The sequence below is a fragment of the Notamacropus eugenii genome, chromosome 1 (assembly GCF_028372415.1).
Source record: "Notamacropus eugenii isolate mMacEug1 chromosome 1, mMacEug1.pri_v2, whole genome shotgun sequence".
Lineage (NCBI taxonomy): Eukaryota > Metazoa > Chordata > Mammalia > Diprotodontia > Macropodidae > Notamacropus > Notamacropus eugenii.
This window is the reverse complement of record NC_092872.1, coordinates 344,146,798-344,164,318: the sequence shown is the minus strand read 5'-3', so window position 1 is coordinate 344,164,318 and position 17,521 is coordinate 344,146,798. Positions and strand designations below refer to the sequence as shown.

The 17,521-nt window shown below is 38.7% G+C and overlaps 1 protein-coding gene and 1 pseudogene across 4 annotated transcripts in view; one reads left to right on the top strand and one right to left on the bottom strand.

The window, feature by feature from the left end:
* Positions 1-17,521, top strand: part of P4HA2 (prolyl 4-hydroxylase subunit alpha 2) — a 93,872-nt gene that overhangs the window by 73,209 nt on the left and 3,142 nt on the right. The gene's annotated exons all lie outside the window — the stretch shown is intronic.
* On the bottom strand, positions 3,709-4,262 carry LOC140529530 (COMM domain-containing protein 10 pseudogene; annotated as a pseudogene).

Sequence of the window (17,521 nt, the reverse complement as noted above, 5' to 3'; positions counted from 1 at the left end):
GAAAATCAAAGGAGGGAGTAATAAAATTGAAGGTAAGAAAATCATTAATAAAGCTGGGATCTGGTTTTATGAAAAAAAAAACACCACCCAGAAAATAGATAAACCATTGACTAATTTGATTTAAAAAGGAAAGAAAAAAAACAAAATTTCCAGTATCAAAAATGAAAAGAATAAATTTACCACCAATAAAAATGAAATTAAACATATTATTAGGAGATATTTTATCCAGGTATATGTCAATAAATCTAATTGAAATGGTTGAACATTTCTAACAATAGAAATTGTTTAAATTAACTGAAGTAGAAATAGAATACTTAACCCTATCTTAGAAAAACCACCAATGAACTCCCTAAGAAAATGTCCTCAAGACCAGATGAATTGACAAGTGAATTCTACAAGACATTTATAAAACTATTAATTCCAATATTATATAAACTAATTTGGAATAAAAAACAAAGAAAAAGTACTTCCAAGTCCCTTTTATGACACAAATATGGTGCTGATACCTAAGCCAGGAAGAGTAGAAACAGAGAAAGAAAACTATGGAGCAATTTCCTTAATAAGTATTGATGCAAAAATTTTAAATGAAACACTAGGAAGGAGATCATAGCAATATATCACAAAGATGATGCACTGTGACTAGGTGGGATTTATATCAGGAATGTAGGGCTGGTTCAATATTAGGAAAACTATCAGCATAATTGACTATATTGAAAATAACAAGACCAGCAGAAATCATAAGTTCATCTGAATAGATGCAGAAAAAGCTTTTGACAAAATACAATATCTATTCCTGTTAGCATACTAGAAAAATAGGAATAAACAGAGCTTTCTTTACAATGAGAAGTAGTATCTATCTAAAACTATTATCAAGCATTATCTATAATAGGGATAAGCTAGAAACCTTCCAAGTAAGATCAGGGGTGAAGCAAGGATGCCCATTATCACCACTATTATTAAAAATTTCACTAGAAATTCTAACTATAGCAACAAGACAAGAAAAAGAAATAGAAGAATTACAATAAACAATGAAGAAACAAAACAATCACTCTTACAGATTATACAGTGGTATGCTTAGAGAATCCTTATTACCACCAAAGTTTAACAGCAAGAGAGAGAAAGAGAAAATCCATTTAAAATAACTGTAGACAATATAAAATGCTTGAGAGTCTACTTGCCAGGATAAACCCAGGAACTACATTAACATAATTACAAAACACTTTTCACACAAATAAAGTCATATCTAAATAATTAGAAAATATTTATTGCTCATGGGAAGGTTGAGCCAATATGATAAAATGAAATTTCTACCTATATTAATTTATTTATTCAGTACTTTACCAATCAAACTACCAAAAATTATTTTCTAGAGCTAGAAAAAAATAACAAAATTCATCTGGAAGAACCAAAGGTCAAGAATATCAAGGATATTAATGGAAAAAAAAATGTGAAGGAAGGTCACCTAACCAAAACAGATACTGAGCTGTATTATAAAGCAGTAATTATCAAAACAATTTAGTATTGACTAAGAAATAGAATAGTGGATCTGTAGAATAGATTATGTACATAATACACAGTAGCAAATGACCATAGTAACCTTATGTTTAATAAACCCCCAAATCCAAGTTTTAGGGACAAGGACTCACTATTTGACAACCATTGCTGGGAAAACTGGAATAAAGTTCAGCAGAAACTAGGTATATATCAACATTTCACATCATATATCAAGATAATGTCCAAATGGGTAAAAGATTTAGACAGAAAGACATATAGACATAAGCAAATTAGGGGAGCATGGAATAGTTTCCCTGTCAGATTTGTGGAGAATGTAAGAATTTGTGACTAAACAAGATATAGAGAGCATTATGAGATGTAAAATGGGTAATTTTGATTATAATAAATTTTTTGAAAAAAGTTTTACATAAACAAAACCAATGTGGCTCAGATTAGAAGGAAAGTAGAAAGCTAGGGAATTTTTTTTACAAATGTCTCTGGTAAAGGCTTTGTTTCTCAAATATATAGAGAACTGAGTCAAATTTATAAGAATGAGTTATTCCTCAATTGATAAGTGGTCAAATGACATGAATAGGCAATTTTCAGATGAAGAAATCAAAGCTATCTATAGTCATATAAAAATGCTCTAAATCACTGTTGATTAGAGATGTGCAAATTAAATCAAATCTGACGTACCACCTTGTCCCTATCAGGTTGGCTAACATGACAGAAAAGGAAAATAGTGATTGTTGGAGGGAATATGGGAAAATTGGGACATTAATGCACTGCTAGTGGAATTATAAACTGATCTGACCATTCTGGAGACCAATTCGGAACTATGTTCAAAGACCTATAAATCTGTCCACATCCTTTGACCCAGCAATATCACTACTAGGTCTTTATCTCAAAGAGATACAAAATAGAAAAAAGAAAATGGACTTATTTGTACAAAAATATTGATGGCAGCTTTTTCTTGTGGTAAAGAATTGAAAAGATAACCATCAACTGGGGAATGATTGATCAAGTCATGCCATGTGATTATGATGGAAAAATATTGTGCTATAAGAAATGATCGGTGGGATGCTTTTGGAAAAACTTGGAAAGACTTACATGAACTGATGCAAAATGAAGTGAGCAGAAACAAAACATACACCGTAACAGCAATATTATATGATGGTCAACTGTGAAAAATAGCTCTTCTCGGCAATACAAGACAATTCTAAAGGAATCATGATGAAAAATGCTATACATCTCAAGAGAAAGAACTGATGGGGTGTGAGTGTGATGCAGATTATTTTCACCTTCTTCATTTTTTCATGGTGTTTTTTTTTGTTTCTGTTTTCTTTTACAACATGACTAATATGCATGATTGCACATGTATAGCCTGTATCAAATCCCTTGCTGTTTCATGGAGGGGGAAGGTGAGGAAGGAAGAGAGAAAATTTGGGACTCAAAATTTTAAAAAATGAATATTAAAAATTGTTTTTTACATGTAACTGAAAAATATTATTCAATAAAAAGGAAAAAATAAACCCCAATGACTTATCTGAAATAAAAGAAAATCTCTGTTTGAGTTGTTAAGCTCTTCATAACTTGAGCCCTTCCTACCTTTCTGGTCTTCTTAGACCTAAGTGCCCTCCATTTACTCTGTGATCCAATGATAACTATTGCTATTACTTAGACTAAACACTTTTCTGACTTCACAATTTTCACTGGCTGTCTTCCATGTATGGAATGCTTTTCCTCCTTATCTCTGCCTCCCGGTTTTCCTGGCTTCCTTCCAGTTTCTGTTAAACTTGTTTAAGCAAGAAGCTTTTCCCAATCACCCTTGATACAAGTGCCTTCCGTCTGAGATCACTTATGTTTTGTTTGTACGAAGTCATTCATATGTTGTCTTCCTGGTGAGCTCTTTGAGAGTAGGGTCTGTTTTTGTCTTTCTTTGTATTCCCAGAACTTTGCAAAGTGCCTGAAACTTGGTAATCACTTTATAAATGCTTGTTGATTTGTTTAGCCCATTATAAATTTTTTTTTTGCATTAGCTTTGGTTTTCTTTTTATTAAGTGTTCTTAACACTTGCAATTGGCACACAAAACAAGAGAAAGTCAATTAGAACCTCATCATTCTTAACAACAATCTCTCTTGACAAATGCTACTAGTCTGAGGAAGTAAGCCATATAATTTTATAAAAAGAAAGTCACCGAATCCTTCAGAAAACACAGCTTGGAGATCAATCTTTGATACAAATAAGGAGGTGCCTAGAATGTAATAGGGATGAGTTTTCAAAAACATCAGATATGGGAATCCAGCTGGACTTCCAGGGTCATTAGTTCCTTATAGAACTCAAACTACTCCTTACAGTTGAATTCTACACAAACTTTTGCCAAGTTCTTTAAATCTTCAGTGTTTATTCCAAGTTTTAATATGGCATGAGGAAATTTTAGCTTTGCTTGAGTAGACTGAGCAATTTAAAGATTAAGTTGCATCCGAGTGTCTCAAGCAAAGAATCCTGTTAGAACTTTGTCACCTGCATGTTGACCCACACTAGCTCAAACCCTGGAAAATGCCTCGTCTTTGTCTCAACTGAGATGAATGCTCTCATATTCTTGTTTCAGAGCTACTGGTTTCTAATGGTAATAAACAGTTTGCTCCAAAATCAATGATATTATTTCAAGAACTGTATGAAGGTCAGATTTCTCTAGTAAAAATATAGCTTGGAATTTTTCTTCTTCCTCAGTGTTAAAGCTATTCTCAGATTTCAGGAAAGGTTTTTAAGGAATTCAGGCAAGTAATTGAAGGATTGTTCCCATAACTACTGTGTAAACCAGAGACACTCCTCCTTTTTCATGCTTGAAATGTTCAACACAATCAGTGGGGTTCATCCAGGGAGCAGCCATTCCCTCTTATTTTAAATTTCAAGTAGTCTGTTACTGGGTCAGGTTTTATATATCTTGTGCTAAGTTGTTAAATCTCTCTGCAAGCCTGCTCCAAGGCTCTCACTTCATTTCCATTTCTTTGCCTTACATGATCATTTCATTTATAATATCATTTTAAAATTCTTTCTTCCTTTCTTCTAGGAATTCTAATTGATCTTGTGACCAAGGTTTATTTTCCTTTGAGGCTTTGCTTATAGACATTTTCGAACTATTTTCCTCATCTGGGCATGTGTCTTATCTTATGATCCCTGGCATCATAATAGATCTTTACTTTTTTTTGTTTGTTTGCTAATTCTTCCAACTTTATTTCCTGGATTATAATCTGGATTGTGATTTTCTGTTAGGACCAGGCTCTGCACAATTCTGATGGGAGTCATGACCTGTAATATCTGAGGCCTTATTATTATGTCTTTCAAATGCTGCTTTCTCCAAAGACCACGGGGGGAGCTTGAACGAGAGTACTGCAGATTTTCAGGGGTATGTAGTCAGATCAAGAGCATGTAATCACTACTCTCCAGAGCTATTCAGGCTCCTGACCCTGTGTTTTCTTGGACAATATAGTTACAGACTTGCTCTTGTGCAGTGTTCTAAGACACAGTAGTTGGCCCCAGCCCCTGTCAACTCATTGAAAGGCTTACCAGGAGTGACTATGGCATTGGTCAAGCCCTCTTCAGAGACCTGGGGACTTAAGCCCTTGATCACAAACCCTTTGGGTAACCAGAACTGCTTGTCTAGTTCTGTTCTTGCCCAGAGGCTAAGCCTATGATGAGAAGGCAACCTTGGACAGCTGCCTGTTAAGAGCTCTGGGAGCTGAGTCAGAGATCTGAACTCCTCTGGAAGACTTGGTTTGGGTGCTGAACTATGATCCTGATCCTCCTCTTTTCCATAGTTCCTGAATTGGTTGCTTGCCTGTGAGATGAATTTGTGATCTTGGGCTGGAAAGATACCTCACTATGGTTTCTCCTTAGATTTCCTAAAGACCGAACATCCTGGTGTTCTTCTTAGATCTGTCTTAGAATTATTGTGTGGGGAGCTTGACTGTACTGCTTCCCCCTACTCTGTCATCTTGCTGGTCATTATGTTTCTATTTTGAAAAGATAGGGAAGAATATTTGAGATTTTTTGTTTAATGTTCTCATTTGCATAGTTGTACTCAGTGTATATATTGTTCTTTCGGATCTACTTCTAAATTACTTCATACAAATTATCCTTACTTCCTTTGAAGAGAAAGTGTTTTGTAACTTTAAAGCATTCTAAGAAGGGTTATTATTACTGTCTGTGGTGGGTCTTGATCTTTCTTTCTTTGCCATCTCCTTTCTCCAAAGATGTAGAAGATTTCACTTCCTATCTCTCAGTGATAAGCCAGTACTTATCCATGGAGGAAGATCAGAAGGAAGATGACAAGGCTTTGATGAACCTATCAGACAAAATTTGGTTGGATCCTGATGACATTTTTAGAGGGGACCTAGACAACTGTGTTGTTTTGGGAAAGGCTTCTATATTCCAGTGCTGTTAATGTAGCATGTATTGAGGTAGCCTGGGAGTGGTGAAGAAACAGCTTTGGTTGCATGATCCTTGAGGGCAAGTTCTATCTTTTGCTTTTCTTTGTATTCTAAGCACTTAGCACAGTGTTTGGCATATCCTCACACAGGTTGTATTCATTCTTCGTTTTCATTCTTCGTTTTCATCCCTCGTTTTCGAAGAAGACCATAACATCAGAGAAATGATGACATGACTTATACTTGACTTTGTTTTGAGTGAGGGAGGGCTGTGCAGGTCACCAGGCTCACTTTCTCCTCCTGAGCAATCTGGATCCAGTGACCAGATACTCATCAGGATGACTGGAGACAGCCCAGGATGCACTGGGAGACCTTGGTCTTTTAGGCTAAGGCCTTTTCAGGTACTCAGGTACTCAGCTTAAAATGAGGTACTGCCCATTCATAGGCCTCTTTAGAAGGTGGTCAGGGATGGCCCCTTTAAATAGAAAAGAAAAAAATAAATAAATATCCTAGGTGTTTAATGAATGCTTGTTGACTAGTTGACTGATTTCTAAAACTGATATCCTGAATTCTTTCATCTACATTGTCTTCAGAAAAGTGACTTGTACATAGCCAGGGAGCTCATCTACCACCTCCTGATTTCTCTCAGGAAGGATTCAGTGTACTTTTAGGCAAGTGGGGAGAAGGACAGAGAGTTGGAGAGCAGGTGGATTATAACTCACGTATTGGTCAACCCCAGGGTAATATAGAGACTGGGCATAGCACAGGGTATGAATAGGCAGTAATATATAGATTATGGACTGATGCTTCACCTTGACCAGACTGGCTTCCCTGCAAAACTGGCCACAGACTGACCTCAAACCCTGGCCATGGAATGACTTCCAAATATTGGGCAATAACTTGCTACCCAACCTCTGGACTCTTAGCTATAGTTTGACTCAAGCCCCAAACCCTAGCCTGAAGGTAATCCCCAAACTCTAGGCAGTTACTCATTCCCTCCACCCCAATAACTATATCTCTCCCAAATGTCTTGCTGGTCACAAAAATGGATCAGATGAGTAAGCGCATGTGCGTCAAAGTTCCTGATTGCTTCACTTGAAGTTGGGCACAGTGCACTGGCCTTTGTGCAGGACAGGGCCTGCTTCCTTTGATTAATGACCAAACATGGATTTACCTGCAGCACATCTTAGCAGGCCTACCAATGATCAGAGGTGTTTGTGAGGATCCTGAATTCTACTGTCAGAGTTCAGTCAGTCATGTAGTAAGCAGGTATCGTAGTGGATATGGTAGATAGAGTCCAGAAGACCTGAGCTTAAATCCTGACTCAGACTCTCACTAGCTGTGGGACACTAAGCAAGTCACTTAACCTCAGTTTCCTCATCTGTAAAATGGGGATAATAATAGCATCTATTTTTTGTGTTCTTTTGAGGGTCAAATGAGATATAGGTAACATGTTTTGCAAATTTAAAAACACTCTTTAACTCTTTAGCCATTTATAGCTGACATTTATAGTGTACTTTGAAGCTTGCAAAGTACTTCACACGCTTGATCTCGTCTGACCTTCATAAGAACCATGTGAAATAAAGCAGTATGCGTATTATCATTCTCATTTTACAGATGAAGATACTGAGTCTTGAAAAGACATGGATATCTGCCCACGGACACACAGCAAATTAGTGTCAGGGGCAGGATTTTGAACCCAGGCCTTTCTGACTTGAGGTCTAGCATTCTATACACTGTGCTACATTCTCTCTGCCTTCATGAATGCCATTTGTACATCAGTTAAATGAGCTTACTTTTATAAGCCTATGGGAATAACACAGACAAGATTAATACCCAAGCAACACTTTCTTACCTAACTCAGGTAATCAAAGCCTGCAGTCTGTGTCAGATAAGAAGGGAATATTCCTTGTGCCAAGAAAGGGAACAAAGCCCTGTTTCTTGAACTGGAATCTCATGGTGTAAACAAACAAGTACTTTGTGAAGTTCTTAGAGGAAAAAAAAGGATATTTTTGGGATCTGTCTGCAGCTGGGATAATGGACTAGTCTTTGGCATACTTTACTACTTTTCCCAATTTTGTGTGGTACCTAGCTCTATACTAAGACCTGGAGTTAGGAAGACCTGAGTTCAAATTCAGATTCATGTACTATGCATGAAAGTGTGGCACTAGAAAGCCACTCTGTCTCACTTTCCACTTCTGTAAAATGAGGATAATAATACTACCTATCTCCAGGATGGTTGTGAGGGTCAAATGAGATATTTGTAAAGTGCTTTGTAAACCTTAATGCATTATATTACATTCTAGTTAATATAAAAATAATAATAAAGACTATTATTTTTTAAATTTTGCTATTTGCTAAGTGAACCCCTCCCCAAACCATTTTGAACCACTAAGAACTGAGAAAGGCCTAAAAAGCTGGATGTGTCAATCAGGAGAAAGACATTTTTGGCCCATCCTGAGCTTAACCTACCATAATGCTTTGCAAGCTCTGGAATAACAGATATGCTTTGCTCTACTCTCTGAGTGAACCCAAAATGTCCCTTCTTATGTCAACAACTACAAGGTGAGAAGCTCATAAGAAGCATTCTGTTTGTGACTGTCAAGGGCAGGATGCCTTGAACCAGATACTGTCTTGAATAATGGGACTTTTTTATGTTATGTTATGTTATGTTAATGATAAAGGAAATACAGACCTCCTGGATCTATAATTTCAACTGACACCTTGACATTCCCTTGTCTTATCGTATTTACAATCTATCCAATTAAGAAATTTCTTTTTCATATTATGGCTAACACATACAAAGATTATAATTTTGGTTGACACAAACATCCTGAATAAGGAAGGGAGGTAGGGGTGAGAGGGAATTACACTGAAGATATAAGCTCCCCTTTGTCTATCTGTCCTTGGGCTTATTTTCAACAATGAACTCCCATGTATGTCTCTATATGCATGTTCCACCAGCTTTGAGAGAAGTAAATACACACATGCAGCCTAATTTTGTTTAGTCTTTCTCAGAACAAACTCAGCAATGGTTGACAGTTAATACCAAAAGCTCTGGAGAAAGACAATTTGATTTGCATTCTGGGCCAGCTGATTGATTGTATCTCGGTCACTTTGTCTCATCTTTAAAAAGGGAATGATAATTTTTTCTCTGTTATCTTCACAGTAATATCCTGAAAAAGGAGATAATGTATGCAAAAGACTAGAAAAAGTATAAAGATCTAAATACATTCTTCTTGCCACAATTAGTGCATACTTAATGATGGAGCCAAGATAGGAAACAGAGGTGCCCACCTCATGGACATAAGAGCTCCTTCTTTATGAAGGCATTAAGTGTAACCTGAGAGATGGGGAAGAGAGGATGTTATCTGATGAGCAGACATTCTGGGAAAGAGGAATATGGGAGTTCCATTCATTGTTCCTCTCTTGCCCTCTCTTTCAGTTCAGATGAGTTGAGCTCCTTCCTCTTATTGGGCTGTTGGGCTTTCTCACTGAGGAGATTTGGAAGCTAAGGGAGAAAGAAGGATGCTTCCATCAAGAGCCTGAGTGGTTTGACTTGCATCCTTCATTGGGGTGGCTAGGTGGCACAGTAGATAGAGTATGGGGTCTGGAGTGAAGAAGACCTGAGTTTATATTTGACCTCAGACTCTAACTGTGTGGCCCTGGGCATGCCACTTAACCTATGTTTGCATCAGCTTCTTCATCTGTAAAATGGGGATAGTAGTAGCACCTACATCCAAGAGTTGTTGTGAGAATCATATGGGATAATGATTGTAAAACATTTATTACAATGTCTTGAACTTAGTAAGTACTATACAAATATTATTATTTGCCAGGTAGGGTCAGAATCTATGAAAGCTCGCTGATGTTAGGGCAGCTTCTCCTTCTTCTGCCACTCCTAGAGATTCTCAGTAAAGGCATTCTGGAATATATGTGGACCATTCTGGAATATTGGAAGCAGGGGAATTGGGTCACACTTTGTTCTCAACAGAGAGAAGACTGTGCTTGGAAACAAAAGGCCTGGGTTCAAAGCCTTCATTTCCATTTGCAAATCCTGTGACTGATCCTTTCGACTCATGCTCACTCCTCCATAAAATGGTAATAATACTAGTGGTAAACCTCAAAGGGTTTGTTGTAAGGATCAGACAAGACACTGTATGCAAAGCACTTGGTAATTCTTTATAAAATCAGACTGTTGGGTTTGGCCCCAATGGTAGATTTGCTCATCAGAATAATGCTTTGCTATTATGTAAAAACCAGGAACTCACACAACAAGGAGCAGAGATGTTGGAAAGTTGCCATCAGTGCAGTTCCTCTAAATGATTTCACAAATTGTCTGTGGTTTCCTTCACTATTTTTATTTCTCTCCTTTTCCCAGATTCTAATCATAAAAGAGCTGGTTTCCTCAAGTTTTTTTATCTGTTGTTCATTCTCATTCTCATTCACTTTTAAAAAAAATAGTTGTCGTCCAGTGCCTTCTTTGAACAAGGCGGGGGTATGTACATGATGTGTGTGTGTGTGTGTGTGTGTGTGTGTATGTGCGTGTGCACACATGCTTGTGTGTATTTCTGCTTTTAAAGGAGATTCTCTTCTGCTAGGGAGATATGACATTTCCATGTACACAAATACAAAGTGTATATCGAATAAACGCAAAGAGGTAAAGAGTGCTTGCGAGTTTTCTTATTTTTGTATTTTGGCTTGGCTTTTTCTTCCCCGACTCAGCCTTATTTCCTATCAGATTTCGTTTTGTTCTCCAAACTTGTCAATCTTGATTGCATTACAGTATTCCATTATATGAATATATCATCATTTCTTGGATCTTCTCTCAGTTTAACCCTTGACCAAATAATGCATTTATAAATAGATTTCAAGCAATCAATCAATAAACATTTATTAAGCACCTACTATATGCCAGAAGGTTATCTTCTATTCACCCTGTATATGTTTCACATAGCTATTAAGATGTTGTCTCCTCACTGGATTGTAAACTCTTTGAAATCAGGGACCATGTGTTTGCCTTTCTTTGTATCACTGCTGCTTAGCATAGTGTATGGCATGTGGTGAGGCAAATGCTTCTTACATGACTGATTGTTTTTTCCCTACGTAATCAAAATAAATATAAAATCTCATTTTTTATATTTTATATTAATATGTATATATTTAAAATTTCATTTTGAAAAAGTTTTTAAAGTTTTCCCCCAGTTGCATTTCTTTTTTTTAAAATTTATTTATTTATTTAACTTTTAACATTCATTTTAACAAAATTTTGGGTTCCAAATTTTCTCCCCTTTTGTCCCCTCCCCCCCCAAACACCAAGCATTCTAATTGCCCCTATGACCAATCTGCTCTCTCTTCTATCATCCCTCTCTGCCCTTGTCTCCATCTTCTCTTTTGTCCTGAAGGGCCAGATAACTTTCTATACCCCTTTACCTGTATTTCTTATTTCCTAGTGGCAAGAACATTACTTGACAGTTGTTCCTAACACTTAGAGTTCCAACTTCTTTACCTCCCTCCCTCCCCACCCCTTCCCTTCAGAAGGCAAGCAATTCAATATAGGCCAAATCTGTGTAGTTTTGCAAATGACTTCCATAATAGTTGTGTTGTATAAGACTAACTATATTTCCCTCCATCCTATCCTGTCCCCCATTACTTCTATTCTCCTTTGATCCTGTCCCTCCCCATGAGTGTCGACCTCAAATTGCTCCCTCCTCCCCATGTCCTCCCTTCCATCAACCCCCCCACCCTGCTTGTCCCCTTATCCCCCACTTTCCTGAATTGTAAGATAGGTTTTCACACCAAAATGAGTGTGCATTTTATTCCTTCCTTTAGTCGAATGTGATGAGAGTAAGCTTCATGTTTTTCTCTCATCTCTTCTCTTTATCCCTCCACTAATAAGTCTTTTGCTTGCCTCTTTTATGAGAGATAATTTACCCCATTCCATTTCTCCCTTTCTCCTCCCAATATATTTCTCTCTCACTGCTTGATTTCATTTTTTTAAGATATGAGCCCATCCTCTTCAATTCACTCTGTGCACTCTGTCTCTATGTGTATGTGTGTGTGTGTGTGTGCATGTGTGTATGTGTGTAATCCCACCCAGTACCCAGATACTGAAAAATTTCAAGAGTTATAAATATTGTCTTTCCATGTAGGAATATAAACAGTTCAACTTTAGTAAGTCCCTTATGACTTCTCTTTGCTGTTCACCTTTTCATGCTTCTCTTCATTCTTGTGTTTGAAAGTCAAATTTTCGTTTCAGCTCTGGTCTTTTCATCAAGAATGCTTGAAAGTCCTCTATTTCATTGAAAGACCATTTTTTTCCCCTGAAGTATTACACTCAGTTTTGCTGGGTAGGTGATTCTTGGTTTTAGTCCTAGTTCCTTTGACTTCTGGAATATCCTATTCCATGCCCTTCGATCCCTTAATGTAGAAGCTGCTAGATCTTGTGTTATCCTGATTGTATTTCCATAATACTTGAATTGTTTCTTTCTAGCTTCTTGCAATATTTTCTCCTTGACCTGGGAACTCTGGAATTTGGCCACAATGTTCCTAGGAGTTTCTCTTTTTGGATCTCTTTCAGGCGGTGATCTGTGGATTCCTTGAATATTTATTTTGCCCTCTGGTTCTAGAATCTCAGGGCAGTTTTCCTTGATAATTTCATGAAAGATGATGTCTAGGCTCTTTTTTTGATCATGGCTTTCAGGTAGGCCCATAATTTTTAAATTGTCTCTCCTGGATCTATTTTCCAGGTCAGTTGTTTTTCCAATGAGATATTTCACATTATCTTCCATTTTTTCATTCTTTTGGTTTTGTTTTGTGATTTCTTGGTTTCTCATAAAGTCATTAGCCTCCATCTGTTCCATTCTAATTTTGAAAGAACTATTTTCTTCAGTGAGCTTTTGAATCTCCTTTTCCATTTGGCTAATTCTGCTTTTGAAAGCATTCTTCTCCTCATTGGCTTTTTGAACCTCTTTTGCCAATTGAGTTAGCCTATTTTTCAAGGTGTTATTTTCTTCAGCATTTTTTTGGGTCTCCTTTAGCAGGGTGCTGACCTGCTGTTCATGCTTTGACTGCATGTCTCTCATTTCTCTTCCCAGCTTTTCCTCCACCTCTCTAACTTGATTTTCAAAATTCTTTTTGAGCTCTTCCATGGCCTGAGCCCATTGGGTGGGCTGGGATACAGAAGCCTTGACTTCTGTGTCTTTGCCTGATGGTAAGCATTGTTCTTCCTCATCAGAAAGGAAGGGAGGAAATGCCTGTTCACCAAGAAAGTAACCTTCTATAGTCTTATTTCTTTTCCCTTTTCTGGGCATTTTCCCAGCCAGTGACTTGACTTCTGAATATTCTCTTCACACCCACTTTGCCTCCTGATCCTCCCAGCCATCACTTGGGGTCTGAGATTCAAATGCTGCTTCCCAGCCTCGGGGCTTTTGGCGGGGGCAGGGCTGCTATTCAGTGTGAGATTAAGTTCAGGTGCTCAGGTCAGGGGAGGGCCGCCTCATGGGCTCAGCTCCCTCAGGGGGTTTATGCAGAGACCTTCAACAATGGATCGGAGCTCCTGCCTGCTTGGGGAGCCCTGGTCTGCTCCCACCTCCACTGTTGCCTCCCGAGGGGGCCTGAGTTATGGGGCACCCCACTCCCCTCTCGACCCGCCAAAGAGACCCTCTCACCAACCCTCATCACCTGTGGGTGGAGGGACCCGCGTGGCTGCTGGAGATCCCGTCCCTGAAGCCTGCTCGGATCTGCAACTCTCGGTGCTGTGGCCGCGGCAGGGCTGTGCTTGGTGCCCATTCTGCGGCACCCAGTCCACGGAGCAAAGGACCTTTTGCGAGAGGTTTGCAGGTCCCTCTGGAACAGAAATCTCCTTTGCTCCAATGTTCTGTGGCCTCTGGTGCTGCAGAATTTGCAGTGAGTTGCTGTTTACAGATGTTCTATGGGTTGTGGGTTCGGAGCTATGTGTATGTGGGTCTTTCTACTCCGCCATCTTGGCTCCGCCCCTCCCAGTTGCATTTCTTTATGGTGATTTCATTGTACTATTAGAACAGGCCTTTAAATGAGCCTAAATATGAGTGAATGAATAAAGTGCTTAGCATAGTGTTTGGCACATAGTACTTAATAAATGCTTATTGATCAATTGAAATAAAAGAAGGGTTTGTTAAATATTTATTATACATTAAGCAGTATGCTAAAAACTGGGCATATGAATACAGAAGTGAAATGGTCTCTGGGCAAAGGGAACTTATAGTCTAATTTTTGTGTTTGTCCTTTGTTCTTGAAGAGGACCATGACATCAGGAAATGATGACATGACATGCAATTGACTTCGATTTGAGTGAGGGAAGGCTGTGCAGGGTCAACAGCCTCACTTTCTCCTCCAGAGCCATCTGGGACCAGTGGCCAGATACTTGTCAAGATGATTAGAGATGATCCAAGATGCAGTGTGAGACCATGGCCCTTTTAAGCTAAGGTCTTTCCAGGATCTTGCTTTGAGTCAGGTAACACCCATTTGGTGAAGAGGACTCTATATTTTAATAGGGGAAAAATGACATATATATGGGAACTAGAGTTGGAAGGGATGCATGCATGTTACAGAGTGAAAGGTGGGCTTTTGCCTCATCTTGCCTGGATGCAGGCTACTACTTCCCTTTCTAGTCATCTCCAAACCAGAGTAAAGGAGTGGGAGGGAGAAGAGGGCTGGAGTTTAAGTGGAGTGGTCTGGAGGGGTTGTGAGGGGTACAGAAGAGGAAGAGAAAGTGTTCTTTGCCCTTAGCCTTTCATAATCTCACTGGGGAGATGGTATTCAAGTACATGACATAATTATAGGAAAATGGAATGTGTAACAAAAGTTAGCCTGTGACACAGAATTCAAAGAATGGGAAGGAGTAGGAAAGAAGACAGGTTACTGTGTGCTCAGTCTTCTGGGGGTGGGTTGTTTTCCTGTGCTCTCTACTGATGGTCTGGAGGTAGGAGAGATGTGTAGATGTAGCACCTGTTCAGCAAGGGGGCTGACGGAAAGTGGTAGTTTTCCCAGAGGGAAGGAGGGACTGAAGGATCATGGGAGGCAAAATCATCATTGGACCAGGGGAGCTGGAGAACTTTTGTTCTTGGCAAAGAGGGCCATAGAGCAGATGAACACTAACAGTGAGCCAATGTCAAGCAAGGGCACTACTTTCCAGAACTGAATAAAACCATGAGTTATCAGAGTCTTGTCTGTCTCACTGACCTACTTAAGAAATTATTTGTCTGAAAAGAATTTGCTGTTTGCCTGGGTGTGTCTGCTTGTTGCACAGTGGGTCAGTAAAATTATCTTTTCACTTTCTCTGGTTGAAAGGAAAATTTTTTTAGGCTTTTACTCTGATTGAGTCAAAACCCAGGGCAAAGGGAACTGAAAGGAGTTTATTCTATCAAGACAATGGCTTCAGGATGGAGCCAGATTTTATTTGTAACTTTCAGAATGAGATAAAGACACTTCAGGTAAAACCACCTCAGCAAAAGTGGTTGAACCCTTGTATCTCAGTTCCTCCTCAAGGTAGTAACTACGGGACAATTTCTGGGTAAGAGAATGTGGCAAAGAGTAGGTAATACAAAAACCTGAAGAGTTGGTATCACCTTTCCCAGCTCTAATTGACCAGCAGGACTGCAAACAATAGGTCACTGAGAACATAACTTTCAATCCTCCCCTGCTGCCTCATCGATGTCTGGCCAACTAGGAGTTTCCAGCTCTATTTAAACTTTGTTTATATGCTGTCTGCACTTTTACAAGGTGTTTTGCCTCCAGACCAAAAACAAACCAAAAACAAAAAAGGATTATTGTTGCATTTTGAATGTTTGCCACAAAAGAGTGGACCACATAAGCAAAGGAAGTTCAAAAGAGAATCTGAGACCTATTGTTTTAAACTTAACTATGAGCTTTTATTAAGTTTTCTTACTGACTGGGTAAAGAAGGGTCTCATAGTTAACTTAGTGGTGGATGGGTACCCCAGTAGTTCTTTGTAGAATTAGTGGGTTGACTTCCCTTCATTAAATAATATATTGTCCTTTTCAGGGAGGATATTTATGAGACTCCAAAGGTGATTAAGGTCAAAATAGGGGTCTCTTGTTGGTCATTCTGAGATTCATGGGTCCCTTGGGCTAGGCAACAGTGAAGAGTGAAAGGTGAACTTTGGCCTCACTGTCTCCGAAGTCTTGTCTTATGATGTTGTTGGCCCTTTGCGAATTTTTTTGGGGGGATGGGTGAACCTAGTAAAACTTTTTAGTAGAGATGGAGGACCTGATTCATCTCTCTCTGCTCCTCAGATCAAGATGTGAGATTTGGGTTGATTTTCTGTTTACAACTTTCCAGAATTTGCATCAACTGTATGTAGGTGACTAGGACATAGTAAGATGAGGGCTCTGGGCTTATTTCCAACTGTCAAGATTGACAGTGGTAGAAGTCATTGCCCTTCTCCCCAATACTGTGTGTGTATGTTGACAAGTTAATAACAATAATAATAATACCTTGCTTTTACATATAGTTCTTTAAGGTTTATAAAATGCCCTACATAGGTTATCTCATTTGATCTCACAATAACCCTAAGAGGTCAGTACATTTTACAAATGGAGAAACTGAGGCAAGTTTAAGCAACTTGTCCAGTGTCACATAGATAATGTAAGGCAGTATTTGAACTCAGATCAAACAATCAGCACTAATTAAATACTTATTATATGCCAGGCACTATGCTATAGGTACTGAGAATACAAATATTAAATAAGGAAATAGTCCCTATCCTTAACGAACTTCCATTCTAACAGGACCATATTTGCATATGTAAATATATAGAGAATAAAAACATATAGAACAGATACAAAATAAATACAAGGTAGTTAGGGATGGAGGACGCTGACAGTTAGGAGGAATTGAAAGTGTTTCTTGTAGGTAAGAAGGGGTTGCTTCAGCTTTATCCTGAAGGAAAAGGTCTTTCTGCCTCTGAGGACAGTGCTCTAGCTGCTAAGCCAGGCAGAGATGTTCTTGGGCTAAAGGCTTGATCTGCAGACTCATCCATCTCTGCCAATAGTGTGCAGTGGATGAGAAGGCCCAACACCTGCCCTTTTGGGCTCATTCATGACAAGACCTTAAGAATGAATCCTGGAAAGAAGAGCATTCAACACACTGGTCCCTTAGAGGACATGAGATGTATTTGGTTCCTATGGTTACATTTCTTTATGTAGCCAAAGTGGTAGCTCCCATCTGCTAAAAGAATAACACCTCTGTGAACCTGGATGTGTGCCCCTCAACTACCTCACAAATGTGCCTTGATCTAAAATCCATTTCAGGGCCTGTGGGAATCTGGCATGAAGAGAGAAATTCCAGTGGTTGATTCCAGAGAGTATTTGCTTAGGCCAAGGAATGAATTGGTGGCAGAAACAGCCTATCCATATATACCCAGTATTCTTGACCCTTGTCTTCACTTTGGATTGGATCTGAGAACTCTGTCAGTTCCTGAGTTCTCTTGCAGCTTGAATATCCTGGGCTTTATGTCTCATATTCCTTGCATTATGTTGGTCAGTGGTGCCCAGCACCACTTGGAGGACATCATCTTTTGGGAAAAGCTATAATA